The 16241-nt window shown below is 47.5% G+C and overlaps 1 long non-coding RNA gene across 1 annotated transcript; it reads right to left on the reverse strand.

Moving 5' to 3' along the window:
• Positions 1-5944: 5944 nt before the first annotated feature.
• Positions 5945-16016, reverse strand: LOC144167000 (uncharacterized). Its single transcript, XR_013321808.1, has 3 exons — positions 15918-16016; positions 13375-13477; positions 5945-6457 (listed from the first exon to the last, which is right to left on the reverse strand). It is a non-coding gene; the product is annotated as an uncharacterized LOC144167000 (long non-coding RNA).
• Between the last annotated feature and the right edge of the window lie 225 nt (positions 16017-16241).

The raw sequence follows: 16241 nt of genomic DNA on the forward strand, positions 1-16241 counted from the left end.
AATGTTAGCCATTTTTGTTCACCCTAAACAGTTAACTATCACAAGCGCCCAAGAGCCGCATGGCTTATTTATATAAGCGGAAGCATTAAATACCCCATTACGCAAAAATCTGGAGTTGCGGGTCAGCGCGAGCGAGATGCTTCCAAAAATTGCAGTCCGCGCAAAGACAATAAAACGGAAGAAAGACGGTGTATTTGTATGGGGAAATGGAATTCGGAGCCGACGTCAAACACGCTTCGCCTGCAAAGTGGCCACTGGATGCACTGTGGCCTCATATGCTGGTACTCAGGTCCACAGTTCTCAACGGGAGCTGTGAAACGTGGGCGACCACGGGAGGGGGGCCCCGCAAGAAGATGAGGGAACAAAGAAATGACGCAAGGCGTACGAAGACGCAACTTCTGGCTGCAGCTAGAACCACTCATAATCGACGCCTTCTCAACCGTCACGACACGTAGACACCAGACATATCCCTCGGATGACTAAGACATTGTCGAAATATAAGGTGGCACAACCACGACGGACCTACATTGAGGATCGCATAGCTTAAAATGAAATGCATTCGTATTCCTGCAAGTAACCAAAGTGTGTGGGGATCCTGGCGCCCGAGCCATTGCGCGATCGCTAGTTTTGTGCCCTTGCGTGGCGCTTTTCCCCTCTCTCCCCGAAATGAAGGCTCGTCTCGGCGCCACTGTGTAGAGCCGAGCGGTCCTCTCAAACTCCTGCCTGAGGTGAAGGCTGCAGCGACCCTTGATGCGATAAAACACTGTCACGCAGCGGGCGCTCCGCCCTGGTAGCGGAGCTAACCTCACCTCATTGGTCCGTTTGAACGATGCCCGAACCCGACTCTCGCCGGGGCGTGAACGCGCGCCCTGCGCGGGGGTCCGTTCGGGGAGACGCTTCCAGGACGCCGAAGGCGTTGGCCGAAGGTATGTGACGCTTTCTTTACCAGCCGGCTGCAACTCTGTTGCGCCGGCGAAAGCCCACCAGCCCTTCCGGATGCGGCCCGTGCCTAAGGCTGCTCCTGTTGCCCCTACGCTTGCATATAGTAAGGCCGTACCTACCACTCGACGATCACGCCGTGCGGTACGCGCCTGTGAGCGAATGGGCCCCGTCTCCCTCGCTGCTGCGAGCCGATCTGGCCAGCACAGCGATGCGCGCGCGCACAACGTGCGTGCACCCCGGAATTTGCCCTCACCGAAGAGCCCACTGGCTTTGCGCCGACGAAGCGCGCACATTTGCGCGTGGCGCTCCATCGCCCCTTTCACCTAAAGGGAAGTACGTACCTGTACTGTAAATTATGTAATTGGGTCTAAAATATGTGACTAGAACGTTAATGTAAAATAAACGTCTTCCCTCCGTGCCCTGGGCATATTCCTTTGTCGCCCCTCGTCCACCTGCCCAACAGAGGCGGTGTTAAGTTGGCGCGACGGCGTTTCAGTATCGTGAGCGTGCTCAACTAGCTCGAACCCACGGTGGTTCCTCGCAGTGTGCATGAATGCCTGCCTTGTGCAATGCTAGTGTTATGCATATTGCGAGGTAGAGAGAGACCACAAACTGGCGACCAACGTGGGGCCATTGGCTCATTAGACTTTGGCCGCTAATTAAGCTGAGTACGCAACCGGAATCAGTCTTAATGCTTATCTGCTAGCGGTAGCTGCTACGGGGACGAGGCGACTGCCCCTCCGCACGCGAGTGTGCTTGCACCCCTCGTTAACGCAGACCCACGGGGGAGTGCGACGGTGCAACCATGCCCCACTGGAGCGGCGGTATACGTATTCCGGGAGAAAGGCCACAGCCGCCTCTCGGAGTAGTGCACGCGACATTTATGCTTGTTTGCCGGCCCCTGTGGGTAGTGCACGAACGTGGTAGCTGACGCGCTATCTCGTGCTTCGTAATTTATCGAGATTCATTCTTGAAGTGTGACTTTAGCCGGCGGCGCAAAAGCGTCGTCCGTGAAGGAGGCGAAATTGACGCAGCCGTTGAGGGAGGAAGAGGGCTCAGAGTTCAGAAGAGCCGTGCGGACACCCCGCAGAGAGGGGCAGGCGCTTTTCGCGAACTCGATGCCGCCGGAAAGCAGACGGGCCTCGGCTGTAAAACCAGGGGAAGGAATGCCCCGTTGCACGGAGGTCGTATTCAGCCGGAAAGAGCTAGTAGCCGGCCAGCAGAATGTCCCGTTTTGTCGCCGGATTTGCGACGGTCTCTGGGAGACAATTTTTTTAGTTTGAGTTTTTTTCAGACGCCGAGACGCAGCTTGTCCTGCTGCGGGCGTGCGCCGAGATGCTACTTGTCTTGTAGCAGGCGCGGGAGGGGGGCGGAAGTCAGCGTGTGTCGCCGACGCCCCGGGGGACTCATTTGTGCTGGTCAGTGAAAGACTCGTGCTGAAGTACGTAGCCGCCGATAATGAGACAATTGGCCCATTCAGTATGGTAATTCCAAAGTTTGAGGTGCGCACTGCTGCGCTACGCTCATGACCAACCATTGGCCGATTATTTAAGCCGCTCCAAAGTTTTCGATGAACTGAGTGTCGCGATCCTATTAAACTTTTATAGAGTTCTTATAGAGTCTAAAGGAACTCATTAGAAACTCATGGCAGACTTATGTCCTAACGATTCATCTCTATAAGATCTCTATAGAATTTCAAAAAAGGCCTCCCTATAAAAACTCACTCTACTCATCTCTACAAGATCTCTATAGAATTTCAAAACAGACCACCCTATAAAAACTCACTCTACTTATCTCTACAATATCTCTATAGAATTTCAAAACAGACCTCCCTATAAAAACTCACTCTACAAGATCTCTACAGAATTTCAAAACAGACCTCCCTATAAAAACTCACTATACTTATCTCTACAAGATCTCTATAGAATTTCAAAAAAGACCTGCCTATAAAAACTCACTCTACTCATCTCTACAAGATCTCTAACGAATTTCAAAAGAGACCTCACTATAAAACTCACTGTACTTATTTCTACAAGATCTCTATAGAATTTCAAAACAGACCTCCCTATAAAAACTCACTCTACTCAGACTCGATAAAGATTCTATGCACATTTTAGCGAACTCATTCAATGAAAGTTCTATGGAGTCTCCTCTATAAAAGCGTTTGTTTAATTTTTGTAGGGGATTCACTATAGCTACTAACTCTATTTAAGTTCACTAGAAATTCCAAAGTTTTAACCTGATAACTCAAGAAAGTTTCTATTGGCTCACTTTGAAGTTTTTTACAATTTTAAATTGAACATCTGGATGGACACTAACTTTTTCTTTATTGTAGGTCAACACGGATTCAACAAAAGCTTCATCGCTAGCCGAATTTCCTCGAGTCTGTCCAAGTTTTTTTTAAACGACCTGTTTGCTCAATATATATATACAGAATTTATGAAAACGTTTATGAAAAAAAATCGTGGAATCCATTGACTGCCGACATATCTGATGATTATCGCCCGCGCCTCGAAGACCTCCATGGGTTTCATCCCAAATTTTTCGATGGGGGTGGTGCACGGAGAACGAAAATGTCCGTATGCAGGTCAAAGGGTGCACACCGCGTTCACTGAATTGAAATCTTTAAAAAATTTTATAACTGACTTCAAAAGTTTGTGGAGATCACTCCCAGCAATTTTGGCAGCTAGCGGTGGCCGGAGACATGTCGAAAATCAATTTTAATTGCCCACCGCGGGAGCTCGGATTGCCGCGACACTGGCGAAAAAATGCGAAAGATATTCCCTGCTGGTTCTGGGTGAGGTCAGATCTACCCCGTTCCCGAACGGGAAGCAAGCACTCTCCGGAGCTGCTGTTGTCGGTGGCCTAGTTTCGCCAGGCAGTTTTTGTCACACATACCTGCTAGATTTACATAACGAATATATGCCATCCCACCTAGCTTAGTGCAGCGATTTTGTGTTCCTCTGGGGCGGCGTGACACTAACAGCGCTGTTCGCTGTTTTGCAGATATGTCTGCATATCTCACAAACCCAAACGCTACAATATATTCCGCTGATGAAAGCACGCCTATATATACTTAGCACACAAAAAAAGCACAGAGCAGAAGTTTGGTGTAAACCACTACACGTCGGAAAAAGAATTAACAATAATAAATTATTTCATATAGCCAAATTTGAAAACAAGACTTTATGCCAAGTGGACGCAAGCTTGGCCTCATCATCGTTCGCTCGCGGACTTCATTCATTCAACGAGTCGGAACTCCAGTCATCCCTCGCTAACATACCATTTCGTTGAGGATAACATGAACTGTATACGATCGCAAGTGTACAACTGCAGTGTGCAATACAGAGAATCCCACAAGGAGCCAACGCGGAACAACGTTCCAAGCCAGCTAAAAACATTTCTTTCAAGCGAAAAAAGATCGTACGTGAAAGAGGGCCTCAGTCCAAGGCGGGCCCTGAAGCCGCCGCTCACACTAACTAAACCAACCAAAGCAGAAAAAAAAAATGAAGACAAACTGAAGCGGTGGATAACAACTCATCTTTATTGCACAGTGACACAAAAAGTAAGAACGAGCCTGACACTGCTTCACGTCACTACAAAAACAGAGAGAGAGAAAGCGAAACTTAACAAATTGATGAGCTGGCGTGCCGCTTGTTACACTCCGAACCACTCTCTCGCCAACAAAAGTATTTGTTTTGAATATTCAACGCGTTCGCGGTCCTCGTTTCTAAGAAGCAAACGCCTCGTAAATATCCTGCGCCCACAAGCAGACTCTGAACTTAAAAACTATTTGAACGGATTGGACTTTTCAGAATTCTTCCGTCCTGTCTTCGGCTGCCTTTGCCGAAGCGGGGAAGGGACGCGGGCAGGCGGGCGCAAAAGGCAGACCGGCCTGGCCGCACGTCTGTAGAGCCCCTTCCTCCCCCCTCCCCACGGCTCCCCCGGGCTGCATGAACATCTCTTTCCCCCGTCCACTCTGGTCCCGTCGCGTATTCCGGTTTCGGCGATGCATCACCCACGAAAGGGAGAAAAGGAGGAATGCGAGAGGGAAAGGCGAAGGGTTGCGGGGCTGTTCTGCCGGCGCACACACTCCCCGCTCTTGGCCCGGCGGCCGGCCGGCAGTGAATACCGAAGCGAAAGCGTGCACCCTTTTCGCTTGCGCCAACCGGCAAGTGTTTCAGTTGCGCGTTGGATTTCGCCTTCTGGGACGGCTGCGCTGTGATTCAACCACACTCCTAGATCTGGATATTTTAACGAAGTTAAAAGTGCTTCAACTGCGCCTGTGTTGGATTTCGCGTCCCCTTGTGATAACCGCCGCTGTGCATTTCGAAGTGCTTCAACCGGGTCGTTTGATTAAGTTTTACGCTGCAACAGTGTTCTAGGTAATATTACCTAAATACTTTGTCATCCGTGCTGTTTTGCAATCGCAGTGTAGCGTTCGAAAATTGTCGCGTGAAACGGTTGCTACGCAAGCGTGCATCCACAGTTCACCCTGTGATCGGCCGCCGCTGTGAAAGTCAACCTTTATTATGAATGAATTCCTGGAGTGTGACAAATAGAAATTTAGCTTAATGCACCATAAAGTTGGGCCTAAGTCACGCTGGGAATACGCGATAAGTATAATCACTTGTAGCCCACCTTGAACATGTTGGTACTCAGATTTTCTGACGATTGCTTTCAACCTTGTCACGATGGTTGCACTTTGTGCCCTGCTGCTTCTTATGCGAACGCACAAACAACCGGGTTGCTTGTTTTGTTTTTTTCTTTATCGTATCTAGCGCTCCGCCCAGACGAAACGGCAGTTGGCACTAAAGTTTTGCCCAGGCAGAATTAGAACTGTCAAATACTCCTGCTCTGATCTTCGCCTCTGACACGCAGGACTACCATTGCACCGGCTCCTCTTCGCGATCGTGTGTTCACGGGTGTTTTTCTTTTTTGCTTGCAAGCCCCAATGGTGCTAGCACCCACATTTATTTGCGAGTTGGACTATGAAGCCTCCACTGATGAATTACGTTTGTCCACACACACTGACCAAAACAAGCTACAAGGGGCTTTGGTATCCAGTATTCTTACGCTGGAGCATGCTTCAAGGCATGTGATCACAAAAGCACTTAAGTTTACAGCAAATACAGGTTCTCAAATTGACTGAACAACTGAAACATAACATTAAGCCTTATAAATATTTACCTAGTACGTGTGCTAGTTCTGCATCAATTGCTAAAAAGAAAAAAAACCCGCAACACATGCTAATGAACTGATCATGAAACAGTAACGTAGTGAATAGTAAATCTGTCTGCTGAAAACAATTTTTTAATAAAACTACAGATTTGAATATAGATTACATGTTGCAATGTATGGGCATATGAAACAGCAGAAACCAAGTCCCAAAGCTCGAAAATTCTTTATTAAATGCTTTATAACCTCAAATATACATACAACATTTTACGTGCCCATCACGGTTTAGGCTAGGAACATCTTGGCTCAAAACTTTCCACAATTTCTCAGTCAGCACCTGCAACACCAAAAGAAACAAAACAACGCTTCCTTTTACAACCACACCGCAAACGTGAAGTGAATCTAAATTCACAATTGATGGTGTATTTTGTCCCATATATGGCTACATTAACATGTACACAAAAGTTAGTTTAGCCTGCTTTTGAACTATTCTAACTGCTTATTCTGAATTTTTTTTCTACGTGACACCAGAGATCCTTTCCTGGTGCAGTCTTGTGTCTAAAACCTGCTTTAGCCCTTCACACCAAACGGTATTTTTGACTTTTTTGAGAATTTGTACAAGGCCAAATAATGGCTTACACTAGTAGGATTAAAGTTGTGAGCTAGACTGCTTTGATCTCTGATCTCGTTAACAACCTTTCCCAATAGCTAAGCAGGTGCTTACAGTGTATCTGACAGAACAGCTGTCACGCAATGGCCATACAGGACAAATGGGTCGGTTTATCAGTCAGGAATTATATGAGGGGGCACTAGGCTGAGCCCCGCTCATCGCACCACTGCTGCAAAAACAAAGTTGAAAAAGATTCTATTTCAGGGGTTGTAGGTGCCGGGGCCACTCTTGGGCTATGAAGCGCGACACAGTGCTAGGTTCGATTCACGTTATCCTGACACTTGGCTATCTTAACTCGCACTGAAATCTCCACACACGGGCGTTTTCGATTTTTTTTTGCCTTCACTAAAAAAAAAAGGAAAAGAAAAAAGTCCTTGGGCTCAGCTGCACAATGCTTTAGGAACTGCGGCTGCTGCTCAGGCACACGTTGGAGCCATTACTTGACTAGGCACAAATCCTCAAGAGTTGAAAACTGATTTCAGCACAAAGCGGCAAAACAGCACTTTATTAAAAACAAGAGAAGTGGGAAAGACCTTATAACAACACTCGCTAAAGAACGACCTCTTGGAATAAACAGTGTCACTTTGTAAATCGTCAATGCCTGGATAGCATATCCTTCATGCACAAGTATACTTAGTTGCTCCTTTAGACCAACAACGATGGCCAGAAGAAGACAGGCTGCTGCCTTGCACGCCTTGTACTTGCTGCTTCGACTTAATATGTATCTGAAATACTCATGTGTTTGATGCTTTGAACGTGCCATGTAGGTGTTGCCGTGCAGTAATCCTCATTGGACGACGAGAACGAATGCAAATTAAATGACTCACGAGCGAAAAATGACGTTACCAAAGTTCATCAGTTCGCTACTCTGGCACCGCTTTACCATTGAGCCAATGCTGTGGACTTGTTTGTAAACAACCTGTAATTTCTCCGCGCCACGTAACATCATTGATAGTGGTTGCCGACTGAAGTAGCGTAGAAAACCGGGCTAGTTGGTGCAGATTCATCTTCGCAGCGCACAAATAACGGGACAAAATGGAGGATAACACTGGACAACCACTGAACCAAAACTGAATTTTTATTGAAGAGACAAATATAAAGCCATCGAAGGTATAAAAAAAAGATAAAAACATGACACATGAACCCACTATAAGCAACTATACAGCTCTCAAGTACTGCTCTCTTCAAGATACGCCAATTCTGCATCTAAAAGTGCTAAAGACGAGCGCTAACACACGAGTCAGACATTTTTCGAATTTTATGTGCTTCCACTATACTTCCCTCACCTTTTGTTCATCGTGCGAGAACAGTACCGTTGTATCATGAAGGAAAAGCGTACAACCACAATCTTTGCAATGGGTGGGAAGAGGGCCAGAAGGCACTCGGTGAACTGGCCAACATCAAAGCGACCACAATTGAAAGGAATGCAATAAACCACATTTAATCTACAAGGAACAAACTGTTTCTCATGTTTCACACCACAGCTGTTTGCTCGGCCCTTATTACTAATATTCTTTTCGATGGCGGGACAGATGCACTTTAACTAAATTTTGGCTGAAAACACCACATTGATGTTATATCTGCTCCCCACTTCCTTGAAGCGGTGAGATACCTCGTGCAGGTACGAGATTACAACTATCTTTTCCTTCACAACATCACAAGCAGGACACAAGTTTTCTTCACCAAATCCAACAACTGAAGATGGGCCGACCCAATGACTTCGTCACCGTAGCCAGCATTTTTGGGTCCAACTAACTGTTCACCAAAGCTAGACTCAATTAGGTGAAAACAAGACTGAAAACAAAACAAGACGGCTGACCTGAGGCAGTTGACAACAATCCCATTATTTTACAATCCTAGAACGTGCTGATGAAGAGTTGATGAAGGCTTCTTCGATCGTGGGCTATAGAGCGAACATACATGATTCTGCTCGAATTTTAACAACAGGTCCAAAAACTGGATTGTTCTTTGGTTTAGCGCCTTGGACATAAAGGTCAGCCTAAATGCGTGACGTTTGAATGCTTTTAAAATGTCCACCATTTTTCTTTTAGGGTCATAGTTTCCACAAAGTACTAGGCAATCGTCAACATACCCGAAAGTTTTAATTGCCAAACCCTCCAAGTCACGTTCCAATACACGGTCAACATGAGCCAAGAAATGTCACTAACAAGGTGAGGAACTTTAGAACGTCTACAGATTGCAGATCTCTGCAGATAGACACTGTCACACCATCCTACAATAGTTGATGCTAAGTAGAAACGCAGAAGCTCCAAAAAGGATTCCACGGAAATCCCGCAACTTTGCATAAACTTAACCTCGCCGTTGTAGACGGTGATACACTCTTTCACAGAGACCAAAACTTGTTCATGCGGAAGGGAGTAGAAAAGGTTTTCAGCGTCAATGCTGGAAGCAGAGCACCAGCCTGGATTACTGCGCGCACAGTAACCTCATTTGCGCGCTGTGAAGATGAAGAGGCTTGCGCAGCGTGCCCTATCCTGGTCCTCTTGCACTGCAACATCTGCTACCTCAAACACGGAGCTGCGCAGTGGACGCTAGGTCGGCACAAAATTTTGGCACTCGATGGAGCCCTCTGGCCGACTATGCCACTTATGGTCGTCTCCCATCCCTGCGACCGCAGCACCTTCTGCGGCACTGACGTTGATGACTGGATAAGCACCTACGAGAGTGCGAGCGCTCATAACAGATGGGACGCAACCTTGGTGCTGGCCAACGTAATATTTTATCTCAAGGGCCTAGCCAGACTATTGTTGGTGTGAGACACACGAAGCAGACCTGACAAGCTGGGAAACCTGCAAATTGACATTACGTGAGCTGTTCGGAAAGCTTGTTGGCCACCAACTAGCCGCGAAGGAACTTTCTTCCCATGCCAAAACCTCGATGGAGTCATCCGTCGCCTATATTCAGGATGGTGTTGCTCTGTGTCACAAGATAGATGCCGACACGTCAGAAACTGGCAAAGTAGGCCATGTGCAGAAAGGAATTGCTGATGGCGCTTTCAACCTGCTTGTTTATAAGGACTGCACCACCACAGACGGCATCATTACAGAGTGCAGACCGTTTAAACATCTTGAAAAGGGCCTCGCAGCCTCTGGAAAATGTTTCTTTGGTTATCAACGTAACTAGTTGATGCATTTCCTTTTGTCATTCCCCCCCACTGCAATGCCAAAAGGCGCTGTGGGTACCAAATAAAGGAAGAAAGAAACAAGCGAAAGCTCACTGTATTGCCCCACAGTTCACTCGACTGCCTAACACGGCTCCCACATCCTATTACGAGTATACCACTCCACTGGAATGTGCCCTTCTTTGTTCGACGACTTAATTAAAATAGTACGCCGTGAGCTGGAGGCTACGGCTACGGCTGCCCTACTGGCCCTGACCCGTGAATGAACGTCGCCTTCCATCTCCCTAATCCATGCGATATACAGCAAGAGCTCGCAAGCCCCACCATTCCACGCATTTGCTCTGTAGCTCACCCGAAAAACGCTTTCACTGTTCCTCGTGTCTTAACTGGTCCCCACCAATATGCCCCACGCCATTTTCAGACACAAAATTCCGAAGAGTGGAGTACTCCTGAAAACAAGCCAATATGCTTCTACTGCTGGCACGGTGGGCATGTGGCCCGCTACAGCTTTCGACATTGCCAGGCTAAGCCTTCGCCTCATCAGACGACTAATCAATGCAGCTCAAGGAGGTAATACTGCACCTGTGACCTGGACGACAGATCTTCTATTAACCCAGGAGTCTAAGCCCAATTTACTAGACGTTACTGTTGATGGTGTTGCAGCCCAGGCTCTCACTGACACAAATGCTCACATCTCTGTAATTAGCTTAACCCCCCGCTGGCATCTCCGCAAAGTTCTGACGCCACCCATGCAAACATTTGTTCGAGTTGACAATGAGAGCACACCTTCAATTGCCGGAATGCGTACCGCCTGAATATGGATTGCCGACCACGATAGTGTTGTTCTCTTCACCGTACTTGAAAAATGCCCCAATGACATTATCCTCGGCGTCGATTTTTTCTCGAACCGCTCTCATTGACTGCTATGCGGGACTTCTCTCTTTTGAATTTCCTTCTGCCAAAAATGCTCAAAAGCACCGTTCTCGTTCCACAGATTATGTCCATTTGCTGCCAAATGCTGTAACATACATGCCCCTGTGATCAAGCCCACCTGTTTCTCACAGTTATTTCTCACCAGATTGTTCGACAAGCCGAGCGGAAGCTACTACAAACACGTATCCTTGAGTGCCGCCAGAAGCTACGAGCTTTGGAGAAGCAAACCTTCTTTGCACGCCGGCAACTTGAGTATCTTATTCCTGAGGACTTCCCAGATGTGCAGCTGCACGCAAACTTCACCGCTAGAATGGGAGAAGGCCGTCATAAAACGTCGCAAGAGAGGAAACTGCAAGCACTCCAGCCGGACGTGCCACAATGCACCCAAGAGGTCATCAACCTATCTCCGTACACACCAAACGAAGAGGAGGCTAAGGTTTTGTCCCTTGGTTTGAATTTTAACACGGAAGCACCCCCGGAGCCAGGAAAGGTGATTTGTGCGGTCGAACGCGCGGTCGGCCAGCTCCCCTCTGAAGTACGGCAAGAAGCGCGCACCCGTGCTATTGGCGTGCTCTCTGGTTTGCGAAGACATTGTGCAAGACTGCATTTATCGGTAGCGGAGAGGCAAGCCATCACGAGCCTGCGGAATAACAGCAGTATCGCAATCCTTCCTGCTGACAAAGGCAATGCCACGGTCTTGCTAGATAGCAATGACTACCACAAGAAGATGTTGGCCCTTCTCGAAGACCAGCAGACATACGCTCCTCTAGCCCGTGACCCAACTAGCAGGTTACAGTCCAAGCTTCAAGAACTGCTAACCAGGCTTTTCAAGCTAGTCTCTCCGCATCACAAGGGCCTCTACTACAGGTTACTGTGCATGAACGGTTCAGCCCCGGCAATCTACGGTCTGCCTAAAATCCACAATCCTGGCGTTCCTCTTCGGCCTATCGTCGACTTCTCGAGGTCACCGCTCTACCGACTATCAGGCTACCTTCACCAAGTGTTGAGCCCTCTAGCCGGTAAGACGCCCACGCACGTCGGAAACTCGTCCTCTTTTGTTTCGAAGCTGAAGGACGTAACTCTAACTGAAGACGACGTCATGGTTCCATTCGACGTCAAGTCTCTTTTCACTAGTGTCCCAGTGGATCTGGCAGTAGCCACGTGCGAAGAAGCACTAAACGCGGACATTAGTCTTCCCGATCGCACTCCCTTTCACGTCCCCGAGCTCTGTGAGTTGCTTATGTTTTGTCTGAGCAACACCTATTTTTCTTATGGGGGAAGCCTCTATCAGCAGACCCATGGCACAGCGATGGGTGCGTCCATATCAGTTACTACGGCCAATCTAGTTATGGAGGCTTTAGAGGGGAAGGTAGTGGCAACCTTCACACCGGCACCGAAGTTTTTTTGCCGCTATGTCGACGACTGTTTTTGTATTTTAAAAAAAGCAAGATGTCCCATGTCTTCTGGACAGCCTGAACGCCCAGAATGTGCATATACAGTTCACCGTGGAGTTCGAGCAAGGCAACATGCTTCCCTTTTTTGGATGTTCTTGTTCGCCGCGATGCGGGCGCTCTCTCCTTCTCAGTGTACAGGAAGCGCACACACACGGGTCGTTACTCCAGTTTTGAATCTTGCCACCCTCTCGGCCACAAGACATCCGTTGTGTCGTCCTTGATAAAGCGCGCCGTACGCACCTGCTCAGATGACAGTGCACTGAAACGTGAATTAGGAACGATTCGCCGCGAACTAATCGCCAATGGCTACCCTAAGCGACTTATTTGCCAAACCAAGAATAAGATACTACAGCCAAGAATGGCCAACAACAGGACATTACGAGCACGCGCAGTCATCCCCTACATCCCAGGAATAAGCGAAGCATTGTCGCGCGTCTTTTCAAAATACGACATGCGCATTGCCCATGTACCGACCAGCAAGCTCCGCGACGACTGAAAGAGCACCAACGTGATGTAAGAAATCATAATCACATGACGAATGCCATTTGCGGAGCACGCGCACAAACATTCCCACAAGATTGACTGGGAGAACACCGCAATTTTAGCTAAGGAAAACAACACATCATCTCGGCGTCTGCTAGAGTCACTTTTTATCCAATCAACGCCAGCCACAATGAACCGGACGGATGGGACTTTGCCTCCCGTCTACGCACGCTCTCTACGTCATGTGCTGCCTATATAATTGACGACGACGGCTTGTCTTACGTAGTGAACAAGGAACCCGTATGTGGTTCCGAAACGTCAATATATTTTTATTCTTGGTCAGTGTTCGCTTTTCTTTTGCAAGTTATTATATGGTCTTCCCTATTACAGACGCGCTGCTTCTGTGAAACGTCACTCTGCCACACATCATCATTACTGTGGTAGAGAACCAAACCTGCCTTCCCTTTCAGTTCTTCAACTTCTATTTTTACACCTAAAGTTCTTCCCAAGGGGATTTCGCTTGCAATGCTGTGCCCTTTCTGCCATGAATGCTAGCACCCCCGCAGATTTACCTCCTGCAGCGCAGGCGTCCCATCAAGCACCATCAATCAAGGCAGTGGCTGCTTCAGACCTCCCACCGGATCATACCGCCGATCTCCCTCGTCTTCTGGATTCCTGCAAGGACATCTTCGACTTAGTCAACTATCCACCAACCCAAACTTCTGCAGTCACCCATCATATCAACACCAACGATGCTTCACTAGTGTACAGGTGGCTCTATTGCGTATCACTTGCTGAATGCGACTCGTCAACCAAAAGTTTAAAAAAAATGCTCAGTAAGGATACAGTCAAACCATCTTCCAGTCTGTGGGTGTCTCCAGTCGTGTTGGTCAGAGAAAAAGATGGGACGTAGCGCTTCTAGATGGATTATGCAAACTTAACTATTATGAAGGAAGGCCTTATACAGTGGGATTTCATTGATACAATTCTGCATAATACGTTTTTCTTTTCATTCCAAGCCAAAATCCCTTAGAAATAATGCATTTTCGTGCATTTTATAGGATCACATTTTTGCCAGAAATTGGATAATACGACCACGAAATTGAACCTTGACCATTTTTAGAAACCTTACATTTATGCTCCGGTATACTAGCTCAAACCCCATGTCAACAACACATGACCTGCATGGCAGCGCCGGTTCTGCGACAAGAACACTGCTGCCGGGCGTGGGCGCTCTGTTCAATGAGGATGATATGTGAGGCGAGGCACTGTGCCATCTTGTGAAACGTATCATAATCACAGAGTTTCTCAGTTTGATCATAATCGAGGAAGAAGGTTCCAATGCTCTTGGCAGGCGGCGACTTCCCTCCCCAACTTCTCGCCATGCTCTGTGCTTCCCGCTCCGTTCTTTGTTCTCTTTCTGCGCTGTTCCTGTGTTCGGTGGTGTTGCTTATGAGGCTATTTTTGTTCTTGTTCTATTTGACTAGTCTTGTTCTCCTTAGGCTGCCTTGTTTGCTGTGCGGGGTGTGCTGCCAGGCTTGTGGCAATGTCGAGGAAACGGAAGGCACTCAGTATAAAAAGAAAAAGTGGAAATTGTACAGAAATTGGAAGAAAACCCGAAGAGGAAATGCGTGGATTTGGCACAAAAGCTCGGTTTGCCAGTGTCAACGCTCAACACTATTGCCGGTCAGCAAGAGGAACTTCAAAAGAATGTGCAAGTTTCCGGCCCTGATGCGAAACCAGCACAAGGTGCGAAGCATGACCAAATGGAAGACACCCTGCTCACATGGTGGGAGGAAGTTAGAGCGGCAGGATGAACGCCCATAGGTCAGTACTACGCGAAAAAGTTGACAACACTGCGCTCTCCTTGGGGATTGAGGACTCCAAAGCGTCTGGTGGCTGGCTTCACCAATTCAAGGCACAACGTGAAGTGTCATCCAGAACAGCATCCGCGCAAGTGAAAAATACCAGCAGCTTTTTTTTTTTTTTACATTTCCGGAGAATTTTCTCCCAGACTTCGAAAAGAAAGTGCAGCACAAATTTACCAGCTACTCCACTGTTGCTCAATAAAATTGAGTTGCTGACCGAGAATGCAGATTTTTCTCCTTTTTTTTAACAAACTCTTTGGATAATACGATTTTCACATAATGCTTTTTATTTCCCGGTTCCCCTGAAAAACGTATCAACGAGATTTCACTGTACATGATACATAGACAAGATGTGGCTGGCAACTTGTGAAGGGAGGTAACTTCGTGCAACCAAAGCCTGATTAGTCATGCTAATTCCTCCTATATTTCAATATGGTCTAACACCAGCTACCCCACTTCGGCAGAGCCAGTGGGGAACATTTCAACACTACTGTCACTGTGTACTGCAGAACGAACATCCATCCCGCATTTAAAAACCCTGCGTACGAAGCTGCATCGTGCAAAGTTGTTCTATGGCCACTGAATGTCCTCGCTGAATGTCAAGGAAGCGTCCTCACCGACGCGCTTTGGCGTCGTCTATCAGCGGATTCGTATGTATACAAGCGTTTACAGCAAGAACGGTAAATATATTACTACGCCCTTCAAGCACATGTCGGCAAAATGCGATTACTTCGCCGCGTTTGCAGGATTGAGCCGCACAGTAGAGAACACAGTCGTAGCATACTAGCAGGAATGAACGCATCGTACGGCTTCTTCCACGTTTCGTCACCCCGTGACTACAGTTTACCTCAACACCAATTTATAAAGCACGCCCTTAAAGAGCTTACACTCTAAAAATTGCTACAACCTTTCTGGTAACCTTGAGTGAATGTAAAAGCGTAGCCACCGCGCACATCACGTCGTAGCTAGCGCCGACTTCAATGGGAACGCGGTCGTCGACGCGGCTACGTGAACGTACCGCTGACAGCCTCAAGGAAAGTGTATTTGGGGGCCCTAGAACAACGTATTTAAATTTAGCCCATGTTTGCGAATAACAAATGATTCCTTGAGTGCTTTAGTTACATTGTCATTCAGAATGTGCCTAGCCAGTTATGTCCAACATACGGAAAGCGCACGGCGTTTGCAGTACACGGACAGGTATATAATTACTCGTCCCTCTTGACACCAGCCCTTAACAAATATCTTACCTTTCGTTTATGACGCAAAAAGATGCAGAGGAGAAAGCAGCAGGTTTCGTTATCTACAAAAAAATCGATGCTGGCTTGCGCTTTGAAACTCGTACACACCAGCAGTGGCTTCGGCTTGACGTGGCTTGACCAGTGTTGCTTTTGCCTTGCGCAAACTTAATTCAACTAAAAAACTCTGTCACACGACCGGCTAAATACAGCCGCTCGTGATCTTTTAATTGCGGAGGTAACAGAGTATAAAAGTTGTGTAACAGAGGATTTTAGTTGATTTAATTTTGCGCGAGGCAAAAGCAACACTGGTCAAGCCACGTCAAGCCGAAGCCA

This window comes from Haemaphysalis longicornis, unplaced genomic scaffold (assembly GCF_048455015.1).
Source record: "Haemaphysalis longicornis isolate Haplotype H1 unplaced genomic scaffold, Haemaphysalis longicornis Haplotype H1 scaffold_2, whole genome shotgun sequence".
NCBI classification, from domain to species: domain Eukaryota; kingdom Metazoa; phylum Arthropoda; class Arachnida; order Ixodida; family Ixodidae; genus Haemaphysalis; species Haemaphysalis longicornis.